Source organism: Asparagus officinalis, chromosome 4 (assembly GCF_001876935.1).
Source record: "Asparagus officinalis chromosome 4, Aspof.V1, whole genome shotgun sequence".
Taxonomy (NCBI): Eukaryota; Viridiplantae; Streptophyta; class Magnoliopsida; order Asparagales; family Asparagaceae; genus Asparagus; species Asparagus officinalis.
The window spans coordinates 61,610,816-61,630,727 of NC_033797.1; the positions used below are offsets into that span (position 1 = coordinate 61,610,816).

The 19,912-nt window shown below is 38.9% G+C and overlaps 1 pseudogene; it reads left to right on the plus strand.

Moving 5' to 3' along the window:
• Window positions 3,944-19,012, plus strand: LOC109838791 (annotated as a pseudogene).

The window sequence follows — 19,912 nt, forward strand, 5'->3', positions numbered from 1 at the left end:
AGAGGTTCCTCTGGTAAAGAGCTCGTTGTCACCGGCATTGACTCGGAGGGAGGAACATCTGCTGCTTGCGGGTGGGGAGACGACGACATGCCAGCAACCTCAGGAGTTGGAGAACCTACACAATAGAGCAGTCAGTATAAAAGAAAGAAACACCAGAGAAATCAAAGTGTGTAATGTCTACCAGTAGGGTAAAAAGGAATATAACCAGACGCCTTGTCAGACGGTGGTGGCGGTTGATCCGCCCAGTCATAAAAATCGCCATCGTCGCTTTCATCCTCATCAGCATCCTCACGGTGAGACGAACTCTCATAGTCTAATGGTTCGTCGTCGTCAGCAGCTGAAAGTTCAGGAGAGCTTGCGTGAGTATCCACTTGGGTTAGCCGGCCAGTCGTGGGACTAGGAATAATAGTCCCCGAATGTGGCAATAGTGCGGAGGAAGCGGGAGACTGACTCTCATTGAGATTAGCGAGCTCATCTGTCGCCCAGGCGAAGCAGCAGCACCAGGAGTCTGATCGGGAAATGGTGAGATGTCGGGATCCATTGCAGAAGAAACCCCCATATCCCCAATTGGGAATTCATCTTCACCCTCTGCTTGATCCAAGGGATGGTGAGGGGAAAATTCTTCAGAAAATGCAGATCCCCCAGAGTGAGGATCGGCATGATCAGGCCGACTTGCAACAATTGATTCCTGCTCTTCCCCTCCACCAGCAGATTTAAAAGCATCCGCCATTAGCCTCTGAGCAGGAGGATCTACCAGCAGCTTTCTGCGAGTACGTTTCTCGTAGTGAGCTTCTTCTACTTCAGAAAGAGCCCTCTTTCCAGTTGCTTTGGCTCTTGAAGCTTCAGCAGCCCTAGGGCTCGCTATTGGGGCATCATCTAGTCCCATCTCTTCTTCTCCTTCTTCAGTTGCATCCTCAAAATGTAAAAACTCGTCGATCCCCTTCAGACGAGATACACGACCACCCCCTTTCCGAGAAGAATACATCTTCCTAATTGCACGAAGGCCGGAAGTGTACAGTTTGTATTCTGGCATCGTAGAAGCCGTGTGATACCAGTTGCAGAAAGCCACGGAAAGGAGAGAATTAGGCGTTTTGTGGGGTAATCTGAAGGTAGCCCCAGTACAACCTGCGGAGGAGTAATACCAGGCTCGAGCTCCTTCGTATATGTTGCCCATAACCGAAAGTTGGCTCCTCGGATTCCCAACGTATAGTTGGTCATATCCGAATTGTCGAGCAAAACGATACGGTTGATAGGGCTCAATTATACATTTGTCATTTTGCCTGAAGAGGAGATAACCAGGTCTAATGTTTAGCAGCCAGTGGAAAACTCCCCCGTCCAAACGGGTAAAACCATTAGGACCAGCGGTATCTTGGAAGACTTGTCCATATCCTCCACCCTCAAAATCCGGGAAGCAGCGGAAGATGTCGTAGCTGAGGTCTCTCGACAGAATCTGACGGACCTTCACTACGTAATTGCCTATCCAAGTAGCTTTTTCTAATCTCTGCACGAAAGGGATGAAGCCTCCATCCGTAGCAGAGGGAGCACTCATCAAATGTACACAATGTGAGGCGTACCAAGCCATTAGATATGTATACGGCAAGGGTACTCGAGGATTGGGAGTCACCAAGCTTTTCGTCCCTTCAGAATCTATCTCTTTCACTTGGATAAACTCGAGGCATAGTTCCCTCAAACCGTGTTGTAAACAGCACGTCATAGCGGAAAGTAGATTTATGGGTCTCCCATGTGCTAAGAGGACGGCCGGATAAGCTACTTCAATCATCACAGCATCTATTGGTCTGGTAGGAACCACACACCGCTTCAGCCACAGCATGAGAAAACCCGCCAATAATGCCATATCAGAGATGGGAGTAGCTGCCTGGTGATGGAAGCTCTCGAATTCAGTCTGTGCTGGGAAGTCATCTTCTATTCCCTCGCTGACATAGTGAACGGTGGCGTCATTGATCAGAGCCTGGATGGTCTCAGGGGTGCTCGCCTCCCGACGAGACACAGTGGCATTCTTGTCAGACAAATTTTGGAAAAGATACTCGGCCCAGGATAGCTATTTGATACCACGTCCTCGTGCCCCTGTCAATTGGCTGCAGATTTGGAAATGGCACATCACCTCCCATAGAGTGTCATATACCTCGGGGATCGTCTCCTTCAAGATCTTCAGCTCAGTTGACCCAGGGACAAACTCTTCATATGGTAAATCTCCAAAAGGAAGACCTGAGACATCGAACATTTCATGTAGGGCGAACCCTAATTCTCCTTCCGGTGTGAAAAACGTACAAGTCTCTGGATTGTACCGCTCCAGAATGGCAAAGAAGTTATATGGACTAAGAGCTATTCCATGTTTAGTAGCCTTAATAGGGCAAGCAAGCCCAGATTGAGCTAATGGTTCCTTTAATTCTGCCAACACGAATTCTATCATTCGTGCCCACCATCCTGTCTTGGAGGAATGAACCCATCCAGGAGCTCGGAATACTGCAGTCGGGAATTCTCCTTTGGCAGCCAAAAACCGTCGCATGAAAGTGTTAGCTGGACTAGCTGTTTCTCCCAAAGGATATCCTCGTGAGAATAAGCAGGGTTCCAAAGCCGACACTTGTCGATTATATCCAGCGGTATTCACACCCTTGTGAGTCAGAACCCCAACAGCTACCCCATCCTGCTCTCTCACCAAGTCCCAGTTCATGTGACGGGGAACGGAAGCACATTGGTAGTAGGAGATGGGAAACATCCTGTGCATGTCAGGGAGGAAGAAGCGACGATCACCGATCTGCCTAAGCCATTTGTAGTGACCGCCGTGCATGATCCCTTTTGAAATACTGACACGATCTCCAAATAAGAAAGCTGGCTTGGTGAGTTTCTTGCGAGACCCAGTCTCAAACTTAGCGTCCGTAACTAAAACTCTGAGTACATCAGTATTTGGATCTGAGATCAGAGTGACGCGATCTTTGTCGGTGTCCTGGAATATTGGAAGTTCTTGACGCAGATTGAATTGCATATTAGAGTCCACACCTCCCTCATGCCCGAAGTGGTGACGAAGATTGAGAGGTTCACGGGTGTAAGGCACTGCAAAAGAAAGAAATATTCAACCACACCTCCCCCATGCCCGAAGTGGTGACGAAGATTGAGAGGTTCGCGGGTGTAAGGCACTGCAAAAGAAAGAAATATTCAATCAGTCAAGTGAAGGGAGCTTTAGCTAAGTCCATAAGAAAGAAAATTATCAAACGCACAGTTCAAGTCTGGCATTTAATTTTCATCAACGCAGAGATTAAACTCTACGTTAAGCTGTCGAACGCACAGTTCAGATCTGGTGTTTAAGTTCATTAACGCAAAGGTCGAACTCTGCGTTAAATTTTCGAACGCACAGTTCAGACCTGGCGTTAATTTTCATCAACGCAAAGGTTAAACTCTGCGTTAAGTCTTCGAATGCACAGTTAAGGCCTGGCGTTAAGTTTTCGAACACACAGTTAAAACCTGGCGTTAATTTTCATCAACGCAGAGGTCAAACTCTGCGTTAAGTTTTCGAACGCACAGTTCAGACCTGGCGTTAATTTTCATCAACGCAGAGGTCAAACTCTGCGTTAAGTTTTCGAACGCACAGTTCAAGCCTGGCGTTAAAATTTCATAAACGCAAAGGTCAAGCCTCTGACGTTTCGAATTCAAAACGCAGAATCTTAACTCTGCGTTACAATAATGAAACGAGTCATCTTCCTCGTTTGTAAGAACCCATCTAGGGTTTTTTAAAGAACTCGCCGAAGCAAGTTTGACGGCAACCCATCTAGGGTTTTTGAAGAACTTGCCGAAGCGAGTTTGACGGCCAAGAAGGGTGACACTTACCACCGACAGGTGGAACCTGAAACGGCGGCGCTGCTGCAGCAGGAGATCTTAGGCGAGGAGCAGCCTTTTTCTTGGAACCCATGGAAGAGGGTCGGAGAAGATGAGCAAGGTCACCGGAGTTGAGAACGAAGAGACTTCGTTAAAAATCTTCCGAAAGAGGGGAGGCAAAAAGTCGGGTGACTTTTGATTTGACCCTTAGCGGTCTATTTATAGACAGCTATGAGCTGTCAAATCGGGTCGGCACCATAGGCCCAAATGCCCGCCAAATGCGGCCTGTGCGTCTGTGATGTTTGAGCTTCTGAACGTAGAGTTCAGCTCTGCGTTATAATCCGCCTGTGCGTCTGCATTGATGGAATTCTTAAATGCAGAATTTAACCCTGCGTTTCAGTTCAATAACGCAAGAAATTTATCTGTGCGTTCTGACTCGACCTCACGAATTCCTCTATGTTTATAGCCAAGACATGGTTCCAAATAAATAGAGGGAGGCTAATGTCAGCCATCAAGGCGACTAAAGCCAAGAAGAAACAAGTGACTCCACTGAAGAGTCCATTGGATGAGTACAATTAGATTACAATCAACCAAGTCTGACAATGTCTTCTAAATTTTGGGATCCAAAGTATTCCGAAAATTCGTCCCAGTCAACCGCGAACTTTCGAAAACTTTGGAGGGGGTTCTGTAGGCTGTCTAAAAATCACAATAGATAGTCGATCCCTATCAAGCCCTGATAATGAAAGTTACAATCAGACGACTTTCTGATCTTTGCATCCGCAATTCTGCAACCGCTATAAACACGGCCTCATCTCTGAGATGACTGATCTTGATGGCTGCGACAACAGCATGACTAATATGATATTAGCAACTATTAGAGATGCTGATGAGCAGTGTAATGATTTCAGAAATAAAAGGTTGGACTTAGTTGGTGAGTCGCTTGGTAGAGAGCTGTGGGCAAATATCCATCTTCAAAACACTATGGATGTTGATTCCCGTCTAACTCCAACAACGAAAGCTACAATCAAATAGCTTTCGGGTCGACAATCGAAAGCGGTAAATAGAGGACCTTTCACGTAGATCGAGAAGAGTTACAATTCGACGACGCTTCCGACAACTGATGAAAGCTCTATTCTGCAGCCTTCGCAACCAACAGTGAGAGTTACAATTTGACGACTCTCATATCCTATAACAGGCAAGGATCAATAAACAATAGCCTTCGCAATGTTATAATGGATGAGGTTACAAGTCAACAACCTCTCTCAAACGCAGAAAGTCATCCCTGCGTTTCTCAAGTTCAAAACGCACACTTGTGTGTTCCTCAGCAGACATCGAACTCTGTAACGCAGAGTTAAAGTACAAGACGCACACATAACGTGCGTTCTTCAATAAACTCAACTATGTGCACTAAACTCTGGACGCAGAGTTGAGCTTCAACGCACATGGCCTGTGCGTCTCAAATCCCCAACAGAGATTTAACTCTGCGTCTCAAGCCTTGGACGCAGAGTTAAACCCCAGAACGCCGACTGAGGCGTTTTGACTTGTTCAAATACAAGCCGAACGGCCTCAAAACCGTTATCCCACATTCTGAGGGATTCTCGCCCACAAAGGAGCGGAAATAGGGGTTGGTTACACCCCTTATCCCCCTATAAATAATCGACTTACTCAACAGAGTAAGGGGTTGGTTGGTTGATCGTTTTCTTAGCAGAAAAACCACATAGGGTTGAGGGGAGCTGGCATCAAAACCACCCAAGATTAAAAAATCTCAGCAGTTCAATAGCACTAAGAAGGAGATCTTTTGAAGATCAAAGAACTGATCAACGATCAGTTAATCAAATCCCGAAAGATCCTTCCATCAAGGGTATCATCCACTTGACAATTAACCGAATCTTCGGTTCCAACAACTCTGTTACAGAGTTTCAACTCATTCTGAGTCCTTAAACTCGTCAAGAGTTCTTAATTAACTTGCAACACAAGTTAATCACATCAAACCAAACATTTGGTTTTCAACAACTCTTGTCAGAGTTCTTAACTCGTTCAGAGTTCTTTACACTTGTCAAGAGTTCCAAACCGAAGTTATCAAACACTTCAATGGTTCCAGTGAAGAAGGACGGTCGGATCGTCAACGGAGAGCAAGTTCGACGCGATCAATCGAAGGAAGCACTTCATCGCTACCAAGAAGAACCCAGTTTTAAACAAAGGGGAGAATCAAATTCATTCTCCTCTCTTTTGTAATCGGAATCCAAATTGTAATTGATTTTGAGAGGAATACAAGTCAAATTTTTCTTTCATTATTTCTTTTACTACAAATTTCCAACAAACAATAATCAACTAAACAATGAAACATAACATGTTACAAGCAATTCTGGATGCAACATAAGGATCATCAGTACAACAATCTTAGAATTGAGTAGGAGTCACTGGAGGATGCTTCGACATTCCACAACCATAAAAATTATAACACACGTTTGAGATTGAACCATTCTTTCCAATAAAACCATTTCTTCTCACCGAGATATTATATCAAACACCTTGTGTGCAAGCAATCCCCATCAGTTTGGGCTTCAAAGACCAATCGAATATCTTCCCAAATCGAGCCAATATCCCTCTGCATCCCAAATCATCTCATATTCACAATCCTCGTCATCCTTCTCTTTAGATGAAACTACCAAGTTCCTTCCAATCGATTTGATAGAATTCATGCATTCGCTCAACCATGTTAAAAAGAAGGGAAATAGCAATATAGGATGGATATATTAGAATACTGAGTCACCTCCGACAGTATTTTCTGTCTCGCCAGCGAGACAGACTTTGCTGTCTCGCCAGCGAGACAGTATTTGCTGTCTCGCCAGCGAGACAGTGTTGAAATGGTCAAAACCACCTTTGTAACTGCCCTACACGTGTCCATTAACTGCCAAGAGACGTGGGAAACATCGTGAGCGAAAATCACGTGGATAACTGCCAAAATAACGGAGTTTGAAACGTGGGAGAGCGGTTATAGCGAGAAACTGTCATTTTCCAGGACAGTATTTACTGTCTCGCTGGGCGAGACAGCAAATTTACTGTCTCGCGGGTCGAGACAGCAAACACTGTCTCGCCCCAGCGAGACAGCAAACACTGTCTCGCCGTACTGATTTCTATGATTGCTGAGTTTTTGCAGTTACAGACCCTTGAGGCTATAAATACCCCCCTAGGGTCACTTCTGACGAGGATCGGGCATTTTTAGAGCATTCCAGAGCAGAGAGAGCAGAGATTTGAGTTCTTTTCTTGCAACGCCTTGAAATTAAGCTTCGACTTGATTTTAAGAAGAACGACTATCTTACTTCGATAAGATATCGTTTCAATTTCTACTTCGATAACGAAGTTAGAATCATAAGCCCCCTCTTCACGATCTGTGAATCGGCGGTCCACGAACCAAAGCGTTCCCGGCACAGGCAAAGTCCCACGAAAACGAGAATTGATAGACGATTTTCGTGTTTGTTTCTCAAGAGTTGTAATTTTTGTTTTGTTGTGTAGAAAAAGTCTTATAAAAAGATTATTCTTTCGAATTTGGGGGTAAAAGGGACCAATTTGCAAATATCAAAAAAAAAGAGGACTAATTTGCAAATATGCCAAAAAGTAGCTCACCAGCATATGAAGGAAGCGCGTCATCAGCCGGCACAGTGGAGGATTGACCTCTCGAAACTCGCGACATAGTGACCTACAAAGAAAATCAAGAGGTCAGATCTAGAAAAAAAAATCACATTTTTACCCCCTGAAAGATAAGCTCGAGGCGACGAATCATGATCCTAACCCTCGCACGCAACCCCACGAGTTCATAAATTAAATTAAGCATAAAAAATGCTAAAATTATAGAGATATACCTGAGGGGAAGCTCGAAGATCCGATAAAGATTAGATCTTGAAAAGTGCTCGAACCACGTGCTCGAGGGGCCTGAGAGAAATTCCAAAAATGGAAGTTTCGAAGGATTTTTCAGTCAAGGATCAAAAGGAGTACTAGATTTAAGACGAATATCAAGTTTTTAAGGAGATCGGACGCTCGAGGGAAGAGAAAAGCAAAAAAGGAGGCAGGGGGGGGGCGGCCCTAGGTGGAGGAAAAAGAAAAAGAAAAGACCCCTTTTTATAGGGTGAACTGGGTTGAACCAAACCGAACCGAACCGGACCGGACCGGTTTTGAACCAGAATCCAAATTGAAGCCGAACAGAGCATCGAAACGACTTCAAATCGAGCGACGGTTCAGTCCATCATTCACTCACTCCTCTCCCATATGTTCGGAAGAGTCGGAGGATTTTTTTGAACCAATTTACTGCCTTTTTTGGCTCATTTTAAGCCGGTTCAGCTCATTTGGGCGCAGAAAACACTCCGAAAAGTATACGAGTATAAACTGCTTCTTAAAACACTCCAATAAGGTATACGAGTATAAACTGTTCCCTAAATTTTGTTGAGAAGTTCCTGGAGAATGTTTTATAAATATTCTTAAGGATAACTCAACAACACAACGCCGGACAACGCGTTGCAGATAAACGCCAACAATCGATGTTTAGCTAAAAGATCAGGAATCAACTCCAAGTTTAAAATTCCGACAACGGTCAGACAATAAATGCAGCACCGGAACTCTTACAGACTTTCGACAAAGCACCGAAAAGCCTGGAGAATTGAAGGAATCAAGAACGGGAATCATTCCAAGGTCTCATTACACCGACTGAAGGTGGGAGGCAATCATATCCAAAGTATTCCAGACTCTTCTATAAAAGAACGAGACTGAAATACTTTGGAGGGGGTATCTGTAGGCATATAAAATTGCTTATAGGTCCCTTAGCACAGTTCGGCATAAACCGACGAACCAACGAGGCGATGAGTTCGACGAATCGCACGCAAGCGACGGAATGCATCCATACGCGTTCAGAATCAAGCCAAGTGTCAAAGAATCAACGAGTCATCCAACCGAGAACAGACTCAGACGAATCACAATCGAATCAAGATCAGTTTCGGACTCGAACTCAGAAGCAGATTTACTGCCAAATCAGGAATCTGACTCACTGCCAAATCAGATCAACAAATCAGAGTCTCGATCAACCGAATCACGGACAAAACCGGAAAATGGACACAACTCAAAAACTCAGAAAACCCACACCTAAGGGGGCTCGGCTTAAGCCGAGCCACCCATAGGTGGCTCGGCCAAAGCCGAGCCACCCATGGGTGGCTCGGCCCAGTGGCCGGCCTGGGTGGCTCGGCCAAAACCGAGCCACCCATGGGTGGCTCGGCCAAGAGCCGAGCCACCCATGGGTGGCTCGGCACAGTGCCGGCCACCTATGGGTGGCTGACATTTCTCTGTGCGCGGGCACAGTCTTGAGAGCCTATAAATAGGCCTAGAGGTGTTCATTTTCAAAGGTCGAACTTTCAAGAGCCGAAACTCTGCCGGATTGAAGATCAAGCTTAGAGTTTTGAAGACTTGAAGACTTGGACATACAGATCTGAATCTCGGCGAGCATCAACGTCACAAAAGGCAGGTGTTCGAGAGAGAGGAAGAACAGATCTGAGATCTACACGTGATCATACTCCGGATCTAAGCTTGGTCTTAGATCCCGAGATTTGGACGATTGTTTCCTTGGTGAATCAATCCTCCCCGGCTATTATTCCCTTCGTGGAATAATACCCGTATAATCGTGTAGATCCGACCGGATCTAGATCGCGCGGTGGTCCACGGATTAACCCCGGCGCAGGCAAAGAACCCACCAAAGCGAGCGACCGCAAAACAGGAGCTCGCGATTTGTTCACAAGAGGAAAGTTGTAATTTTTACTTTTTTTTTCTTTGATTTAGTTGTAACCGGATCTATAAAAGACCGGATCTTTGTAATCCAAGATGACAATTATCTCAATGAATAAGAAAGCAGTTTTCCACGCGAACACTATCAACATGAACAAACTTGTTAGACATGGATGAATCAAAATCATTTAGCAAATATTCTAACAAAATCTTATTCATTGTAAACATTCGATGATCATTTTTATTCCATTTGGATTTCTCCGTAGTGGACACAATATAAGCATCATCTATAATTTCCTATAAATCAAAATGTTTAGATCTAACAAATAGCTTAAATCTAACACACCATTGGGCATAGGGAAAATTATCTAATTTTGGAGCAACATTGATGACATGACCTAAACAAGGTGCACCGTGCATATCCATAATGTATATATGTGCAAGCAATATACAAATACAATCAAAACAAGGTTAGCATAAAAAATAACTTGGATCTTTAACTCAAGGTGATTAGACCATAAATCAAAGAGCACCAAGCTCTGATACCAAATGTTAGACCCTAGAGGGGGTGATTAGGGTCTTATGCTAATCTAATCCGATTTTATGCCAATTAAAACTAATTCAACAAGCTATTCTTGCAAGATAGATATACAATATGTTATGAGCAAGAATAAGCAATATGAACAAAGTGATATATTCTAACAAAGAGATATATGGTGAATTATATGCAAGGATATATAAACTAATATAAGGGTGAAATAAACAATCTACAAATGATAGGACAATATGAAGAGCAATACACAAAGGCGATATAAGATATGAATACAAGAATAAGTACGCCAATGCAATCACAAACAAAACGATATGATCACGGAGTTCGGTCTAACCACTTGACCTACGTCTCTGCACCTCACCTCGAGGAGATCTCCACTATCATAATCGGGTTTTCTACGTTCACCCGAATAACGTTTACACCTCACACTCGGTTTTCTAATTCACCGAAAACTTTACAATCTCACACTCTTGCAATCACACTTTACACCCTCTCAAGTGTTGGTCTCTAGCCCGTGTCTCCCTTAAGTACCAGGAATTTACAACCTACCTCTAGGCATTACAACCTACCTCACAACTCTTGGGACGACCCCGTCTCTCACCACACACTTCTCTCGGTGCACAAGTATATTACAAAGTGAACCTCATAATTTATGCACAAATATAACAATGGTTGCTCTCTATAATGAATGAGAACTTAATGTAGGCTCACTCTTTAAGTCACACAATCCCACAACCTAATTATACAATATATGCAAATACAATAAGCTCAATGGTTGTGAGTGTAAGCAAAGAGAAAATAAAATCAAACTCAATTAAAGTCTAGCAAATATAAATATAACAATGTAAATGTAAACAAACTAGATAATTAAGTTGAGAAAACTTCTCTAGAACAAGAGAGAAGGAGATGTGAAGTGGAAAGCTCAAACCAAAGATAATCTCATCTTCTTGTGAAATAATCTTCACAAACTTGAAACTTTTAACTCACACTTCAACAAAACTTAAACTCTTGTAAAAACTTATTTAAAACATCCCTTGGTGGTATATGAAATGATAAATTCAATGGGGGTATATATAGGATAGAAGAAAACAACCCCAAAAACCCACTAAAAGAAAAAATTTAGCAAGTTACCGTTACTCTGCAACAGTAACATTGACGGTCGACCGTGGAGGTCGACCGTGAGAAGCAAAACTGCAAAACTATTCTCTGGACTACAGACGGTCGACTGAGGCAGTCTATCACACTGTAGCATGGTCGACTGTAGCAGTCGACCGTGAAAACAGAAAGTTTCTGAAATCTGAAAATCTATGTATCTAGATTTGTAAAATAAAGAAAAAATAGTAAATAAACTCCAAAAATCATGAACTTTTAAGGGAGGTTTATAAACATATATATGAACATGTTAGAGAAAGAATTTCCGAAATATAACTTTCCATTTGTTAGAAATAATTGTTTGAACATAGATATACAGTTTCTGAAAAACTGCTGAAAACTCGTTTTTGTAAATTCAATTGAAAATAGCAAAACAACTCCAAAATTAGTAAAAATTGGGAAATAATTGTATATATAATGATAAACATGTAAATGAAGAAAATTTTCAAATCTCATTTCCCAATTGTGAAAACGCATCTGTTTTGAAAAACATGCACAAACATGTGCATGAACATGAACTTATTTAAAACTTGATTTTGTAAATTTAATTAAACTTGACAAATTAATTCTAAAATTGATAAAAATTTAAAAAACATTTATAAACATGAAATTTAACATGTTAGAAAAAGAATTTCTCAAATTAAATTTCTCATTTATGAAAACTCATGTACTTTGCAAAACTTGTAAATACATGTGTACATAAACTTCTTGATTTTTGATTATTGAGTTAAACAATGTTTTGAAACCTTATAAAATGATTTTATTGACTTAATAGAATATGTATATAATGGTTGTTAAGTCCAAAAACCAATAACACAATATTTTGTCAAAATTACTCAAAATCAAGAATTGTGTGTATGTGTGATATTGAGCTCAAAGTATTAACACACAAGTATAAATCCTAAACTAATTTACCCAAGCTTGATTGGTCTTCAATATGCTCGTCTTGGTAAACTTACGGATGAAGCTTGAACTTGGACCTTTAACTTTAATTGCATTGTCTTCATACCGATATTCCGCCAACCTCCATTGGATACGATCGTTGATGCTCGATTCCATCCATCCTCTAACACATTGTTTGTTTATAATAAATAAGAAAACACAAATACTAGACAAACAATATTAGTGGTAAATTATTTGTTAAACATCATCAAAACAAAGAGGCCAGCAATCTCCCCCTTTTTGATTATGACAAATAATTTATAAAAATGATATATGTATGAAAGGAAATGAATATACAATATTGTAATTATCATGTATATAAATAAAAAGAACATACTCACAATATTTTTCGCCATTTGACAACATCAAAAAGGGGAAAACAAAAGAATGAAGAGAGCGAAAGCTCCCCCCTACAAATAAGCATGGGTAAGTATAAAATAAGTATAGGGATTGCTCCCCCTATCAAAATACCATATGGAGTATATGAAATAAATACCAAGGCAAAACATGTGAGCAAGCATAGATAAAAAATATGCTAAATATTACTCACATACAACAGGACAATGAGAACACATATAGATATACCATTTATAAAAGAAGTGTCTCATTATACAATTATAAAAACATAGTGTATAAAAATAGATCTATGAAATCAAAAGAGGAACATGAGAATCATACAAAAAGTTTTCAAATAAAAACAAATCAACCAAATGAAATCATAAATTAAGATTAAGTCCAAGAACAATGTTTGATCAATAAAGAAAACTTTCTTTGTAGAACTTGATCAAACCACATATAGCATGCATTATAAGGCACAAATAGATGATCCATAAGCACAAACACATAAATATCATCATATAAGTGAAATATAATGAATTTAAAGCAACAAATTAAAACAAAATTTTTGACAAAATGCAAGAGAGGCAACAATATATCAAGCTCTTAAGCTTGTTCCAACCCATATAAAGACTTTTAGTACCCGATAAACAAAATTTGAAAATAAACACCTAATAAATCTGGGGGTTATATAAACAAATCTCTCATCAAAATCGAAACTAATAATCATGAAAACAAAAGATTTAATCAAAGAAAAATTGTTTTCATATTCAAAAAATTTAAGTATAATTTTTAAAACCAAGAAAAGGAAAAAGAAAAACACTAAAATACTTGGTTTAAAAATCAATTTTTTTTGGTACCCAAGAATTCTTGGTACCAAGAGATTTAGGGACATGACCCCTATCTTTCAAGCTCAAAGACCTAGGGTTATGAACATGTTTGGGCTCAAGTGGTGCACTAACACGGTTAAAGCAATAATCACTCAAATGATCCTTCCGATTGCAATTTATGCAATGGAAGAGATCCATTTATTTTTGTGGATCATTAGCTCGTGCACGGGAACCATTTACAAATAAAGATTATCTTTTAAATTTATTTTGCAAATGAGAAACATTCTTAAACAATGGTCTATTTGGAACATATTGCAACTTAGAAGCTTTTTACATATCATAAAAAATTTTATAAAATGTCCAAACCTACCACAAACAACACATTTAAAAATATATGGTCTACTAGAAATATTTAGCAAACGTGATTTTCTTTTCAAGTCAAAACAATATTCGGCCAAATGAACAAAACGATCACAATGATCACACTTGAACACACTAGCATGCTTATGATGAATTTTGTGAGAATGAGCTTGTGAATATGTAAGTGTACAGTATAATTTTCAAAACCAAGAAAAGGAAAAAGAAAAACACTAAAATACTTGGTTTAAAAATCAAAATTTTTTGGTGCCCAAGAATTCTTGGTACCAAGAGATTTAGGGACATAACCCCTATCTTTCAAGCTTAAAGCCCTTGGGTTATGAACATGTTTGGGAGCAAGTGGTGCACTAACACGGTCAAAGCAATAATCACTCAAATGATCCTTCCGATTACAACTTATGCAATGGAAGAGATCCATTTGTCTTTGTGGATCATTAGCTCGTGCGAACCATTTACAAATAAAGATTGTCTGTTAAATTTATTTTACAAATGAGAAACATTCTTAAACAATGGTTAATTTGGAACATATTACAATTTAGAAGCTTTTTACATATCATAACAAAATTTTGTAAGATGTCCAAACCTACCACAAACATCACATTTAAAAATATATGGTCTTAAAAATATATGGTCTACTAGAAATATTTGGCAAACGTGATTTTCTTTTCAAGTCAAAACAATATTCGGCAAAATGACCAAAACGATCACAATGATCACACTTGAACACACTAGCATGCTTATGATGAACTTTGTGAGAATGAGCATGTGAATATGTAAGTGTACAGAATAAAGAAGCTACATGAGATGCACAAGGAGCATTAGAATTATTATGTTTATGTGCATCATAACAAAACTTAGCTAAATGACCTTGACGGTCGCAAGTAGAATACTTATAAGTTTTGCTATACATGTGTGCATAATGAGTGGATGATTTTGACTTAGTCTTGGCACACATATTCATAAGCTTCTTATGATTATTGATGCATGTTTTCAAAGTTGAATCTAAAGACACATATTCATAAGCTTCTTATGATTATTGATGCATGTTTTCAAAGTTGAATCTAAAGATGAAATACGATTATTCACAAGATTCAAATCTTTATTATTAGGCACATATGCATTTTTATTAGAAGTAGAACATATATAATCATTTATAAAGGAAGCAGTATCAATTTTTATATTCTCTACTTCTAATATGACAGTATCTTTTTCATGAGATAACCTATTTATAGATGTGGTTAATTTTTTATTTTCTAAAATTAACATGTTATTGTTTTCTTTAAGAATGGTATTTTCTTTTGTAATGATATCCAATTTTGACACTAGCTCCTCATGATCGGATTTTAATTCTATATGCTTGCTTTGTAGGTTAATAAAATCTTTATGCAATTTGTTATAGGTATGCAATAATTTTTTACTAGCACAAGCAAGTTCATCACTAGATAAATCATTATCGGGTTCGAACTCACAAACCTCATTAGGGCTATCGCCTAGTGCTCGTGTGCATGATGCCCCTTTTGAACTTGAAGCGGGATACTCCAAAGCTTGTCGGATCGCCTCCAAGTCTCCTTGATGTGCTTCAATAAGTTTTTATAAGGTGTAAGCACTATCAACATGAACAAACTTGTTAGACATGGATGAATCAAAATCATTTAGCAAATATTCTAACAAAATCTTGTTCATTATAAACATTCGATGATCATTTTTATTCCATTTGGATTTCTCCGTAGTGGATACAATATAAGCATCATCTATAATTTTCTATAAATCAAAATGTTTAGATCTAACAAATAGCTTAAATCTAACACACCATTGGGCATAGGGAAAATTATCTAATTTTGGATCAACATTGATGACATAACCTAAACAAGGTGCATCGTGTATATCCATAATGTATATATGTCCAAGCAAAATACAAATGCAATCAAAACAAGGTTAGCATAAAAAATAACTTGGATCTTTAACTCAAGATGATTAGACCTTAAATCAAAGAGCACCAAGCTCTGATACCAAATGTTAGACCCTAGAGGGGGTGATTAGGGTCTTATGCTAATCTAATCTGATTTTATGCCAGTTAAAACTAATTCAACAAGCTATTCTTGCAAGATAGATATACAATATGTTATGAGCAAGAATAAGCAATATGAACAAAGTGATATATCCTAACAAAGAGATATATGGTGAATTATGTGCAAGGATATATAAACTAATATAAGGGTGAAATAAACAATCTACAAATGATAGGACAATATGAAGAGCAATACACAAAGGCGATATAAGATATGAATACAAGAATAAGTACGCCAATACAATCACAAACAAAACGATATGATCACGGAGTTCGGTCTAACCACTTGACCTACGTCTCTGCTCCTCACCTCGAGGAGATCTCCACTATCATAATCGGGTTTTCTACGCTCACCCGAATAACGTTTACACCTCACACTCGGTTTTCTAGTTCACCGAAAACTTTACAATCCCACACTCTTGCAATCATACTTTACACCCTCTCAAGTGTTGGTCTCTAGCCCGTGTCTCTCTTAAGTACAAGGAATTTACAACCTACCTCTAGGCATTACCACCTACCTCACAACTCTTGGGACGGCCCCGTCTCTCACCACACACTTCACTCAGTGTACAAGTATATTACAAAGTGAACCTCATAATTTACGCACAAATATAACAATGGTTGCTCTCTACAATGAATGAGAACTCAATGTAGGCTCACTCTTTAAGTCACACAATCCCACAACCTAATTATACAATATATGCAAATTCAATAAGCTAAATGGTTGTGTGTGTAAGCAAAGAGAAAATAAAATCAAACTCAATTAAAGTCTAGCAACTATAAATATAATAATGTAAATGTAAACAAACTAGATAATTAAGTTGAGAAAACTTCTCTAGAATAAGAGAGAAGGAGATGTGAAGTGGAAAGCTCAAACCAAAGATAATCTCATCTTCTTATGAAATAATCTTCACAAACTTGAAACTTTTAACTCACACTTAAACAAAACTTAAACTCTTGTAAAAACTTGTTTAAAACATCCCTTGGTGGTATATGAAATGATAAATGCAATGGGGTATATATAGGATAGAAGAAAACAACCCCAAAAACCCACTAAAAGATAAAATTCAGCAAGTTACCGTTATTGTGCAACGATAACATTGACGGTCGACCGCGAGAAGCAAAACTACAGAACTACTCTCTGTACTGCAGACGGTCGATCGTGGAGGTCGACCGTACTGTAGCACGGTCTACTGTAGCTGTCGATCGTGAAAACTGACAGTTTCTGAAATCTAGAAATCTGCGTATCTTACTTTGTAAAATCAATTAAAAATAGTAAATCAACTCCAAAATTCATAAACTTTTGAGAGAGGTTTTTGTAAATTCAATTGAAAATAACAAAACAACTCCAAAATTAGTAAAAATTGGGGAAATATTTGTATTTATGATGATAAATATGTAAACAAAGAAATTTTTCAAATCTCATTTTCTAATTGTGAAAACACATCTGTTTTGAAAAATATGCACGAACATGTGCACGAACATGAACTTATTTAAAAATTAATTTTATAAATTCAATTAAACATGGAAAATTAATTCCAAAATTGATAAAACTTTGGAAAACATTTATAAACATGAAATTGAACATGTTAGAAAAAAAAATTCTCAAATTGAATTTCTCATTTATGAAAAATCATGTATTTTGCAAAACTTGTAAATACATGTGTACATAAACTTCTTGATTTTTTACTATTGAGTTAAACAATGTTTTGAAACCTTATAAAATGATTTTATAGAATTAATAGAATATGTATATAGTGGTTGTTAAGTCCAAAAACCAATAACTCAATATTTTATCAAAATTACTCAAAATCAAGAATTGTATGTATGTGTGATATTGAGCTCAAAGTATTAACACACAAGTATAAATCCTAAACTAATTTACTCAAGCTTGATTGGTCTTCAATATGGTCATCTTAGTAAACTTGTGGATGAAGGTTGAACTTGGATCTTCAACTTTAATTGTATTGGCTTCATACCGATATTCCGCCAACCTCCATTGGATACGATCGGTTATGCTCGATTCCATCCATCCTCCGACACGTTGTTTGTCTATAATAAATAAAAAAACACAAATACTAGATAAACAATGTTTGTGGTAAATTATTTATTAAACATTATCAAGACAAAGAGGCTAACAAGGAGATGAATAGTATTCATGAGAGGATTAAACGATTTTTTCCGTTAATAAAATCGGAGACAAGAGTCAAATGACTCTCGATTTGACCTAAGTGATCTATTTATAGATAGCTGTAGCTGTCAAATCGGTACGTGATTTTAGGCAAAAATCCCGCCCAAAACGCGATCTCTGCGTTTACAACTAAGTCGGTCAGACTTCTAAACGCAGAATTCAGTCTTACGTTTCAACTTCTAAATGCAAAGTTCAACCTTGCGTTTTAAGTTCTAAACATCAGGATTACCCTTGCGTTTCAAGTTCCAAACACAAGGTTTAACCCTACGTTCTAGTTCTTAAATGTCAGGTTCAACCCTGTGTTTTGAGTTCCCTGCGCCAGGCCCAACCTTGCGCTTAAAATTTCAAACATAGGGTTTAACCCTGTGTTTTAACTTCTAAACTCAAGGGACTAATTCTGCATTTTAGCTTTCAAATGTATTTAGAGAGAGAATCTAACAATGGCCATCAAGGTGACGAAAGCCAAGAAGAAACTGGCCTACGACAAGAAACTATGCCGCCTCTTTGATAAGTACAGATAGATTCTAATAGATGTCGTTGATAACACTGCGTTGGATCCATCTCAGATCTCTTCTTTCCAAATGCTTAACATTCCCACTAAGATTAACAAGGACACTATTGAAATCATTACCCATGTTGAGCTGATCAAGAAAGGAGACAGAGTCGATTCCTCTGAGGTTGCCCCCCTGGCCGAATTTGGGTTTGTGGTGCTCTCTGTCTATGACAATGGATATGTCTTCAGCCTTGAGGTGCTCAACCTCACTGAGGATGACCCCATTGACAAGTTTGCAGCTAATGTTTCTATGGTTGCTTCGCTATCCCTGGCTCTCTCTTGCCCAACTTTTGCAGTTGCACCTCACATGTTCATCAATGCCTACAAGAACATTCTTGCTAGTGCTGTTAACACAGAATACACTTTTCCACAAACTGAAAGGGTGAAGGAGTATCTCAAGGATCCAAACTAGCCTATTGTTGCTATTGTCCCTGTTGTAGCTATTGAGAATACTGTTGTTCCTACTGCCAAGGAAGATTCCAAGCAAGATTTCAAATAGAGCTGCAACATACATACCCTCATGTGGGTCTTGTTCAGCTAAACTCCTGCAACCAAGTTCATAATGTTTCTGAAACAGAAGTAGTGGACAATCATTCAACAAATCTTAGACCAATTTGGGATCCAAAGTATTCTGAAAATTTGTTCTAGTCAATCGCGAACTTTCAAAAACTTTGGAGGGGGTTCTGTAGGATGTCTAAAAACTACTATAGATAGCTGGTCCCCATCAAACACTGATGATAGAAGTTATAACTTGACGACTTCCACATCACCAATCTAACGGTGAAAGTTACAATCAGACAACTTTCACATCAACAAATGAAGGCTACAATCTGAAGATTTTCATGTAGATCGATGAGGGTTATAATTTGACGACCTCCACAACAATCGATGAAAGTTCTGATTCAACAGTCTTCACAATTCACAGCGGGAGTTACAATCTGACGACTCCCACATTTCAAGGAGCTAAAGCGAAGATTACAAAACAACCGTAGTAATACATTGGTGTAAGATGAGATTTTCAAACAAGCCTCTCAACAAAATGGCATCTTTCACTACTTTTGTCACTGCCATATACTCTGCCTCTGTGGTAGACAAAGCAACTGTTGACTGTAGAGTTGCCTTCCAACTAATGGCACTACCTGAAAGAGTGAATATATAACTTATCAGGGATCATCTCTTATCCAAATCACCCGCATAATCTGAATCAGAATAGCCAAGTATTCTACAATTTGAGTTTGTGTTCCTGCTAGAATATAAACCAATATTAGCTAATCCTCTCAAATATCTAAGTACCTATTTCACAGCCTATCAA